Here is a 12,022-nt window from a genome sequence, read left to right as displayed (position 1 = left end):
GGTGTCAGTTATAGGACAAGTTATTTACACCCATTAGGGTGTTTTTCAGTTTACAGTGTGAGATGCTGAGCTATATTAATTTAGTAAGGCCCAGTTGCTTCTAGGTAGCTTAACAAGCATTCTGTGGGGATCAGCGGATCCTCCCCAACACTGTAAACTGGAAAACACCCTTATGGGTGTAAATGGCTTGTCCTATAAGTGACACCTCTTTTTACACCATATGGTCTGGAACACCCTTTTTAGAGGGTGCATTCTGCGTAAAACACCCTTTGGAAGGGTGCTTTTCCTTGAAAATGCCTTCTTTTGCACCCTTTATACACCCTTTTAGGAGGGTGTACAAGTGTTAAACACCCTCCTAAAAGGGTGTATAAAGGGTGCAAAAGACGGCATTTTCAAGGAAAGCACTCTTTCAAAGGTTGTTTCACAGAGAATACACCCTCTAAAAAGTGTGTTCCAGACCATATGGTGTAAAAAGAGGTGTCACTTATAGGACAAGCCATTTACACCCATAAGGGTGTTTTTCAGTTTACAGTGAAGCGTGCAAAGAAATTGACCAAATGAAAATTTCATGTTCATTTTTAGTGTCTATTACGTCCTTCTAAGTATATGGCTAAGTTCCCCCAGACACCATTTTATCTTCATTGCAGACCCCGTACTCTTTCTTGGGGAACCCAGTACAACGAATTGTTCGATATACGAAGGGCTGAAGAGGTCGCCATTGTCATTGGGAGTCTGATGCTTTCGTATGAGAGCAAGAGCTACTGGACCTCCTTGGTCGCAGCATGAACGCGTATGTGATGTATCCAAGCTGGCGAAACTGGACAAGGGCAGAAATACAAATTCCTCCGTATTATGGCACGGAGGACGTCAAGAATTCGCAAGTGAGCTATGTGCATGACTATAAGCAACTTCAGCTTCATTCATATATATGCATGTTCATTTTTCCCTAGTATATGAAATAAATAACCTTGAAGACGAATATAATTAAGTACCTGCGCCTTAAATGTGTAACGACTTACACTTTATATGAGCGTGCTGTGGGAGACGTTGTCCTTTCCATATCAGTATCACATGGCATCTTTTATGACACACAATCGCCTACATCGTCCAATAGGCCTTGCTTCTTTTTTTTTTTTTTTTGTGTGTGTGGTGCCAGTTGGAATATAGTGTTGCGTGTCGGATATAGCAATATATCGGTTTGGAAAGCCCAACAGAGTCAAAGGCTTCATCTCCGAAGGGGTGTAGTTCTATATCTTCATCTTCAAAACGCCCACACACGGGTAATAGACAAGTTTCACAACAAAATATGACGAAATAATGTAGGATGAAAAATGCACGTGTCGCAGAAGGAAACACTATAAAATGGATGAAAAACGGCAATGGAGATTTGACTGAATGTACTGCAGTTGAGGAAGAGACCGCAGCATTGGAGGGGGGAGGGATTTATTGGCAGAAAGAAAGAAGAAGCATTGGGATTAGCATGTGTCTGCATTTTCTTCAACTGCCGTCAACAAGATTCAACATATCGTGATAATTTGTTGGAAGACGTCACCCTTCCGCCATCTTTGGTGCCAGTTAAATACACGGACCGATGCAAAACTTGACATAACCAACATGACCGACGAGGCTTCGGGTTTCAGTGTTGCCTGACGTCGCAGCAAGTTTGCATAGCACCTATTGAAGTATCGAAACTATACTTTGTGAGGCTTGTGTTGTGTTTGTCCCTCTACGTTTAATTGCACGAGATCATATGACACGGTTAAGTATGAGACACCAGTGCTGTGTCTGTAAGAAAATGTCCAATAGCTTCGACGGTCAAACGCTGCAACGATGACTTCACTCAAGTATCACTCCCAAGGACCTTCTGGGTGTGACCAAGAGCACGCTACCGAGAAGAAGTTGGTCACTCATGAGACATCGGTCCGACATTGTTTGGCAACGGTGGAGCTAGCAGTGGCGCGTTTCAGCAATGAGACAACTTCGGGAACATGAGTAGTTGCTTTATTCTCTCAACATTCCAGAGACCATCTTATTCCTGACATGTAATGAAATAAATGTCATACGCAACGTGCTCTTCCACACGAAGCACTTTCGCTTTGTCGGAGACCAAAGAATGTTGTTCTTATCTCGTGCTAGAGGCGGCATCGAAGTGCTTGCAGTATGGTGTGGGCATAGTGAGCTTCAAACAGTTACCGATACAGCAGTCCCCGTCTTCGGTGCACTGCAGCGTCAAGAGAAAACACATTGCATCAATCGATTATGATGATGGTCATGTGATAAAGAAAAAAAATGGATGTGAGTTACGAAGTTGAACTGGTGTAAAACTTGTTCATTATTATGGTTCAAAAATACTAGGAGGAGATTATGGTTAGTGCACTGCACGGGCCTTAATTGACTAGCCCAACTCAGCCCGTATCCGAAGCCACGGCGGAGTCTTACCCGACCCTAGCCGGACCTAGTGGCCGAGACCCGGACCGGAGCTGCATAGGCCGATTTGTAATGCAATTCGCACAACAGGTTCAATCCATACAGTAGAGACCCCTAACACAGCAGCTCCGCTGCTGTTCCGAAAGTATGAAGACGTTGTGATATTCAGAACCGTGGTCCCAACTTCATTTATAAACACACATTGCTTTCCAAATTTCCATACTCCTTCGTGAGAAATTTGAGAAAAACTACCGGGCGGCGGTTCCACTTGTGACGTCATACTTGGAACTGCGCGGATTGGATAGCCACACCTAGCCAGCTGGCAACCAGTTTGTGTTTACACTCCGTCATGGCCGCTGTATCATGCTGAAATAGCTGTCACGAGCTATCGGGGACCACCGCACCGTTTTATCACGTTTCTTATAAGAAATACTTCGTCTTCGAGCACGTACTCGTTCTCGTTCTCAATAGCTTTGGTGGTGCTTTCTGCACGCGCAGCAAGTCCGCGCATAGTGCGCTGCCAAAGCTATTGAGAATGCGTACGAGTACGTCCGTCACACGCTAGGTGTTAGGTCTTGTTGGTAGCACGAAGCACAGTGCGGGCACAGAATGTCCGCTCCCGACGGCCGTCGTTGCACAACGAGGCCATCCTGTAAGGCTTGTTAAAGAAGACCGGCAAAACTATCTTTGAGGCTATTAACGACAGCAATTATCACTGAACACACCCAAAACATTCACCTTCGCCCAAAGATCTCCGCCATCGCATCGACGGTTTGGCGTTAGCCAAGCCACGAGCGCGGCTAAGCCAGGACGAAGCCGGGATTGGTCAGGGTTTGCCGACCACAGGACCACCGTGCCAGGGAAATTTAAAAAATCGTTTTCTTAAAAACTACAAACAAATGGGTGAAAATTTTTCACATCTATGCTCCCTGTGCGGAAACGAACGCACAGCCCAAGCATGGCTCCACTCTGTCGCAGTCGAAAATCGGCGGAGCTGAGCTTTAAAGCACACATTCCTGGGACGCGCAAGCACAGTTTTTGGTGCGGTTTGTGTTTGTAGTGTAGCGGGCCGTGGACAACGACGAAGATGCCCACGCGCCTGGAAGCACCTGCCTCAGTTCCACCGGCGCGGCCATGGAGATAGGCCACCGTCATCGCCTCTCCGTGGCATACCATCACTCTCGGTCGGGACTCATGTAGAGGAATACCACCGTCCTCTACATTTGGTGACCCGAACGATGAACATCAAGTTCGGAGCAATTCGGCCCTTCACCATCCCAAATTTCTGACGACACCATCGACTAGCACTACTACGGCACGCTCTCCCTGGAAGCCACCGCCATTACTCGACTCATCACGACTGCTCCCGTCCCGCTCCCGCCCCACTTCCGTCCACGCTTCCGACCCGCTCCCAATCCGCTACTGACGACCCACCGACCCGCACCGCTCGACCGACAGACCGGCAACGACCCGACCGCTCACTGATCATCGCACCCGCCCATCGCTTCACGGCTTCCAGGGACCGACCTGCGCTGTCCATGGCTTGCGGCACACTGACGACGCACCGCTTCATTTCCACATCTCGACTCTCATCCGCTGCCGGCCGCGACAACTGAGCAACGGGCTCCCCTGCCTGTTTCGGCAGTCGACGCCACGGCAAGCTTCAGCCGGCGTCTCGGCAGTCAACACAGCTAACGCAGCCTCACTTCCTAGGACCATACGAGCTCTCGCTCCCGTGCCGGTTGCGGCTCCCCAGACGACTTCAGCGCACGTCCACGACTACGACTTCGCCCCTCATCGACCTCTTCCCGCCATGTGCGCTGTGCCGTGCCATGGACATGTCCAGCATTGCGCGTCATCCACGGTCGCTCTTGCTTCTCCCTCCTGTGTCGACGTGATCCTTCGACCTTTCTTGTCGCCGCTCCGCGTCTGAGGGGGGAGCACTGTAGCGGGCCGTGGACATCGACGAAGATGCCCACGCGCCTGGAGCACCTGCCTCAGTTCCACCGGCGCGGCCATGGAGATAGGCCACCGTCATCGCCTCTCCGTGGCATACCATCACTGTCGGACGGGACTCATGTAGAGGAATACCACCGTCCTCTACAGTAGCAACACCGTAGCGTCGAGACTCCTGCGCCTGTCTGCGGTGTACGCTGCGGCGAGGGTGTGATCCTCAACATGGCGAAGTTGAAAATAAAGCGACATCAATGTTTCAGCGTTTTAGCAGAAATGGGGGAAGAAGGGCACAAACACTTGGTTGCTTGGTTTCAACAATGGATGTCGAGGGTGAAATAATATGAAAGATTGGTTCACAAAACCTCGGCCCGAGCCCGCAGTCAAAAGGACTTTGAGGCCCGATTTTGACTCGCCGGCCGGGCCTGCTCCGACCAGCCCGACCCTTGCAGCACTCTAACGATGGTCACGTCACCTGGCGAGTTCTTCTGCAGAAATGAAATTTCTTGCTTTGTGGCCTTCCTATTACATATCCGTTCATTTTCCTTAGACATATTTATTTGTTTGATGTGGGATCAGCACTTCCATCATCATCATTGTTGTCCTCGCTTTCTCCATCATCCACTAGTCAGGACCTATAGACATATATTCGGACACCGATTAACCAACAGAGTCCCATCTCTTGGCATTATCCACTGCCTCACAATACCTATCATAAGTACGGGCCTCGGTGGCTCAGTTGGTAGCGTATTCGCTTACTGATCCTTAGATTGCGGATTCGTGACCGGCCGAGGAGACCAGTAACTTGGTGTCAGGGTACAAGTTGCTTTGCCACGTCGTCTCCCGTGAGGGACGTTAAATACGGCGTGCTGTGCGTTTGGATTTCAGCGCGCGTTAAAGAACCCGCAGGTGGCCAGAATTAATTTTTTTTTCTTTTTTCTTTTAAATCAATCAATCAATCAATCCACAAACCGACCACTGTGGCGTCGCTCATGACCACAGTCGTCGCGCGACGTCAAGCCGCGAATTATTCTTAATACCTATTAGTATACGCATCACACTACGTATTATACGTGCAGCTTAGGACGTATAAGACCTAGGGAACGCGACACTGGAGTATTTCTTCGTGGGAGCGGCCCCCTGCTAGATATCAAGAAGACGTCGAATAAGAAACTGCTGCCCGGCTAGGTTATGCACCTCTGTTTGCTGCTAGGGTGGTGCTCAAATGGAGAAGCATGACACACGGCGTTCGTAAACTTTTGTCCCAACCAAGCAGCACAACACTTTGGCCCAATATTGGACCAATATTGGCTATACTGGCCAAATCTCGGTCAAACGTTGGGCCGACATTGCCAATATTGTTACACTGTTGGCAATACTGGCGAAATATCGGTCAAATGTTTGCCGACATTGCCAATATTGGTCCAATGCTGGCTTGACCCAATATTGGCGATACCGGACTAATATTGGGTCATGGTGTTGTGGTGCTTGGCAATGTTATAAATGAATTATTATTTGGAGCATCGCTAAATGTTAACGCATAATATCCGTAATATCTATTCCGTAAGAGTCTATTCCTTTCAGGTGTCATCACTTTCAGAGAGCGGTGGACAAGCACACTCATTAAGAACACGCGAAGCTCATATACAGGGTGTTCATTTTTATCCGGTAGATTTTTTTTATATAAAAAAGGCTGTGGCAGAAGCGTATATTTCGTTTTTGCGGGCGGGCCCTACGGCCAGGCTGAGATCCTCTCGAAAGGCCAGCAGAAGAGAATCGTGCTCCAATCATCTCCGTCGCTCCAAATCACGTGGCCCTCTGACGTGGAATGAGCGCTGTCCCCCCTGCGCTCCCGATAGGCTCGGTTTCGGTTCATTTCCTCATCGTAACTCAGCGATGGATTTTCCAACGCACGTTTCAGGAATTTTTAAAAATGAAATGGCTTTCAGCCAGGATTGCCTCCTCTTCTGCAATCTCGCTTTTGCCCCAAAAATGCCTAATTGAAGAGCTAATGAATTTTAAGTAATTGATCATCTTGAAGTTACATCCTCTCTTCCAGACGATGTTTTACATGACCGTATAAGTCAACTGCAAAAGCGGCATATATGCTGTTCTCATAGTGTTTCAAAAGTCTGAAACGGATGAAAATGAACAGCCTGTACAGGCGGACATCGTGTATTAATTCATTAATTAACTGAATATGGGTGGTTTTCTGGAAAATACGGAACAGCAGAATTGGGTCCAGTTAGTATTCCAACCCATCGTCGATATTAACCACCCTGAGAAGCGAGGGTACCTTGAGACATAAATTGCCAAATTTCGCTAATGCGCCAACTCCGAACTACGCACTACTCGTCACGTCATATTATATCCAACATCCCCCTTCAAATGACGCTTCCTTACCTCTTCGTAAATCTTCTTGCAAGTTATAGCAAAATAGCAGGGCTGTACAATCTCCATGCACTCCACAAACAGAAAGACCAGCGGCAGCAGCATGTCTGCCTAATAGTTGCACGTAAGTGCGATAGAGCGAGAATAATTTATAGCCTCGGAATAGTCCACTTGATTCGCTAAGCTTCCACACGTGACCCATCTACCGGCATCGCGCACCACACAATTAGCGAGAACGCATAGAATTATTCAAAGGAACCATCTGCACACGGTGCTATGGGAACAGCGGTTGCTAATTGCCGCTGGGAGAGCAGCATTATCGCTGTCGTTCAATGAGCCTTCTACGAGTATGTCGCTTTTTTGTGCGGTGTGCGTCGGGTGACGAAATGCTATTCAAATGCACAGTATGACAGTAGAGAAACCTGATAAACCTTACGTCTGCGTGTAGATTTCGAGAAGATAATTTGGCAGACGGTGACGATGGAGCAGACGACAGCTTAGCCGTCGTCTGCTTTATGTGGTGTCGTCTGTAACTGCGTTTACATGGGCGCGAACGTCGACTGAAGTCCCCAGTCGACTGATCGGGAGCGTCGACCGTCCATGGTTTACATGGCAACTAGATAAGGCGCCTTAGCGCTCCCGAAATTCAGTCGACCTTTACTCGCCAGCAGCGGCGCCGCCGCGTCGTTAAAATGTTATCTCGGAAGCACGACCTACTATAGATTATAACGACCATGTCACAATCAGCAACCCCTATGAGGAGCCTGTCCGCACGATCCGCTAGGGGCGCTACTAATCGGCAAGGCCACGATTGGACGATGGAAATTTGAATTCTGAACGCGCAGAAGCGTATGTACGACTACCGTAGCAGACGACAGCGATAGCGCCTATGAAAAACGCGTAGAATGATGATGATAATCAACCTCAGAATGAAACATCTGTGGAACGTCCACCGCTTGTACAGAAATACTACGGTAAGCAGAAGTACAAAGTATTGTAGAAGTTGAGGAAGCAATAAATTGGGACGATGAGTAGCGCCACCGCTAGCTTCCAAGAATGCGGCGCTGGTAAGGGGTACGTATGACATGGTCGTTATAATCTAGTAGGACGTGCTCGGAAGTAAATATATTTTACTTTCGCAGTATATTTATTTACGAAGTGTCTCTAACGCATTTTACAGGGTTTTTTCGCGGAGTCTCCTCTTCCAGTTTTCGTTCCACAGTCTGAAACATAGCTTGGTTCCGCTGCCGCTTCGAATCCAGCTGCGATGCAATGTCTAATTCCCGAATAATGGGCAAAATTAATTTAGTGCTTTCGTCGGTCCATACGCATCGCGGTGGGTTCGAAGGGGTAGCGGGAACATCGCTTGCTTCCGTCGCCATGCTTGCTTTCCTCCGAGAATCCGGAATTTCGCGGGCAATATGAGAAGGGCTCGCTGACGACGTAACGGACATCAATCGCCAGGTCGACTGAACCGGTTTACATGGCAAAGGGAAGTCGATCATTGTCGACTGAACTATCCCCTACTGGCAACGTCCCTCCTCTGCGTCGACCTCCCTTTTCAGTCGACGTAGGCCGGTTTACATGAAGAAGGGAGGTCGACCTTTGTCGCCTTCATGTAGACGCGCCTTGTTACGAGCTCAGCCGCCATGTGTCGCGTCATCCGCTTCGTAGGCTGTCGAGAGTTAGTACGACCATATTTCTTGTCTCTTGTCTGACAGAAGAGATTCAGCTAGAGGCCAAAAATCACGCGATCAGCACACACAATGTAGAAGAACACCGTCTGGTCAGAGGTCTTCTGCGCAAGTAACACCTGTACGCCACGGTACTCCGGCAGTGCAAAAGAACAGAAGAACACGTTTGTTTTTGAGTCTTCAATAAAGCAACGAATAACCTCGCACAAATTTAACTTTCTTTTGAACCAAATGTGAAAGAGAAATTAGGAAAATGCCATAATTTTACTTGCAAATAGTCGTGCACTTTGCATAAGCAGGCTCGTTCACTTATTCAACGCTGGTAGCGACCCGTCTCTGTAGTTTCGGTATCGCTTGAATGTACTCGCGAAGTGGCTGGGACTGGTGTCGGTTCCAGGGCACTCGCCCACCCCTCTGGACGGACGGACAAGCTTCCGCCCGCCGCTGGGGTGCCGCGCCGAAGGAAAAATAGAGGCCACTCACGAGCTCAGCGCAATTTTGAAAACTCGACAAAATTTCACGATGTTCGGATTCAATCAGCTTGGCGCTCAATGATTCAAGCAATTTCCATGACATTTTCTGGTAACGCTATTATGCACCGTAGATGGGAGGATGGCTTTAGGCACATTTGTAGACTTTGCTATAGGTACATCGAATATAACTCTCTTTAACTGCGTCTGCACCCCCTTGAATGCTTTAGCCTCTCTGTCACTGCATGTATTTGGGATACGTTGAAGTGAAAAGTGCGGTAAATTCAATGCAAACGTGTTTAGTACAATTCCGTGCGCCACCATGCCTTTGAACGTTGAGGATTTTGTGGTTCAACAAAATGCTCTTCCACGTCTTCTTTACAGAACCACAACGTAAGAGCTTCTATCATATCTCCCCACTCAAACAGCAGCTGCCACATCACTTCGTCGGTATCTCGAAAGCACTCCCCTCAATCTTCCTGTAATATCCCATACGACTTTTCGCACCAGTACACTATTCTGCTCTTACAATGTGGTCCACATTGTCAACAACCGCCCTTTTTGTGTAACCACACGGTGTGTCACAGCCCACGGATCACATTTCTAACTTTTCCTATTCTTTTTTTGCGAAACAGACCGCCCTTTATTCAGTTTCCGCTGCAGTGCACCAGCAAAATAGGCGGCTTCGGGTCGCTGGCTCGAATGGCAACAAAAGCGAGTCTTCCTTACGTTTCGTTCTGTTTTTCTTTTGTTTGTTTTTTTGTATTATTTTACTATAGAGAGTTTTGCGGGGCTTCCGCAGCGAGGCGCCCCAGAGCAGCGCGGCGGGTTAGGAGTAGGGTTGTCAATCCCGGGCCATTTTTGCAGTCGTGGGACTCCGGGATTTTTTGCTGTCAATCCCGGGATCCCGGCACGGGATTTCGAGATGATGCCGAGTTGAGATGGTGAGTTGCGTATACGGCTGCCCACAGCGTCCCACACAGATAACGAAGTCCGTTCAGCCTTGCGTCAGAGGGATCTTTTATGTTCCGGACTTCGGTGCTCCAGGTTAATACGCCATCAATCTCGACTTAGGTTAATAATTGGTGTTACATGCCAATGATCATGTAAAAACGTCAAACATACACTCTGTGCTGGATTTTCATGAACTTCCGAGGCGTCGTGGTATGCGTGTCGTTACGCCCCTTGTAGCCATATCCGAAGTTCAGATTGTTGCAAGAAAGACAACTGACACGTACGTCAAGCTCTAATCTGATACAGGTGCTTGGCGAGTTCTGGTATTCTGATATCCTCCGTTCGAGACGTTTCAGGGAGCCAGTCCCTATGGCGTGGTCTTCCACTTTCATGCCAATACAATCTAGGCGTCAATTATTCTGCTTCATGGCATGCATGATATGACATGACATATCACTGTGCTCCATCTTCATAGTGAAGGACTGCTGTGAAAGGCAATACAAAAGTAACACAGGCTGTGAAATGTGCAGGTGCGCGCTCCGCGTTCTGAACTATCTGAAGTTTCCAACAGAAGGTATAAGTGATTGTCAACGGCTGTGGTATCATAAGCGGACCAACAGACATTGCCACAGTAGCCGCGATGCTATGCAGAAGAGAGGACGCTAGTCTTGTCGTGGAGATGCACGGGGAAACGTCCACATAAAAACCACCGCCGTAGACATTGGATCACAGCACAAAGGAGAACATGGTTCATTGTCTGTTTAATCTCTCGTATTTTGTCATCGATCGATAGGATGTTCTTTATGACATATGCGTCAGAGCCGTTTGTTAGGAGAGTTTGGCCATTAGGAGGAGCCTGTCTCAAAGCCCCCCATTTGACGTCACACGATGGGCGTCGCGAAGGCCAGTGGCGCCATTCTGGATCAGAGCTATCACCTTGGAATCTCCCATTCCGCCAATTTGGAGCAGAGGCACAGCCTTAAAATCCACCCATGCCGCCGCGTCTCGCCTTTCATCCTGGTGAAGTGGGCGGAGCAATGACGGCTCTGACGTCGTGGCGGCTCCCCATCTCCGGGCGGCAATAGATCACAGAATGGCCAAACTCTCCTCATAAACGGCCCTGATATGCATGTAAGTCACATTTGTTTCTTACGAATTCGCAGCATGTTTCGATCTTTCCTGGGTCTCTTAAATTCCGGCGTTAGCAGTGTACGTGAATTTTGCACCACCCAGGATCAGTGTGTACTCGACAGAAGGCGATGATGATGGTGTTGATGATGACGATGATGATGGTGATAACTGGAGGTTGTATGGCGCACAAGTAACCAGTCACCGGAAGGGACGGTCACCATTTCGGTGGCGGAGGAGAAGTCTACTCTTTCAACCTGGTGCTGTCAGGTGTTTTATATCGGTACGTCTGCAGTCACGTGACCTTCCCGACGTCCCAGGCGTCCAAGGAGGCGTCGTTAGCGCCTTCTTGTCTACACCTCGCATTTGAGGATGTTCTAACGAAGGTCTCTTTTCCCGATGAATGTCCATATTTATTCGTGTCTACGTCCATACTTCCTTTTCAATAAAGCACGGTCAAGAGCCAACGACAGACAACAGCCAAGGAACATTCAGAAAGAGGAATGATTTCATTGAGTTTCACGAACACACAAGACAATGACACAGTACCATCGGAAAGGTTCGCAGACGTTCCCTCGACGTATGATACATTACTTATATTAACAAACTACAGAGATCTACAATAGGGCACCCAATCGGCTTGGGAACCCAAAGAAATAAGGAGTAGTCAGTGAGCATATCCAGTACCAAAGCGATGTGTGTACGATGCGCAGTTGAAGCTACCTTCCTAGGTTTTCCTACCTTAAAGCACATGTGGCCGGATTACGGACTTCACAAATTTACCTACATGCACGTCAAAAGTGAAACCTGTGACAGTCCCAAGTCCTAATCGAGTTAGGCCTGTCGTCATCCCACAGGCTTCATGCGAATACTTCAAGCCATTAAAATCAATGGCTCTCGAAAAAACACGACAAAAAAAAAGAGAAAAGAAAAAGTACAGACGATCAAGGAAGGTGTTGCGATTTTCAGCAGCAGCTGTCAGTAACTTTTGCTGACGCTGACGAG

The 12,022-nt window shown here is 48.2% G+C and overlaps 1 long non-coding RNA gene across 1 annotated transcript; it reads right to left on the bottom strand.

The window, feature by feature from the left end:
* Positions 1 to 1,985: 1,985 nt before the first annotated feature.
* LOC135384194 (uncharacterized) lies at positions 1,986 to 6,894 on the bottom strand. The gene is made up of 2 exons (XR_010420280.1): positions 6,784 to 6,894; positions 1,986 to 2,221 (listed from the first exon to the last, which is right to left on the bottom strand). It is a non-coding gene; the product is annotated as an uncharacterized LOC135384194 (long non-coding RNA).
* Positions 6,895 to 12,022: the final 5,128 nt, after the last annotated feature.

This window comes from Ornithodoros turicata, chromosome 2 (assembly GCF_037126465.1).
Source record: "Ornithodoros turicata isolate Travis chromosome 2, ASM3712646v1, whole genome shotgun sequence".
In the NCBI taxonomy this organism is placed as follows: domain Eukaryota; kingdom Metazoa; phylum Arthropoda; class Arachnida; order Ixodida; family Argasidae; genus Ornithodoros; species Ornithodoros turicata.
Note: the sequence above shows the minus strand (reverse complement) of the source record. Positions and strands in the feature narration are given on the sequence as shown.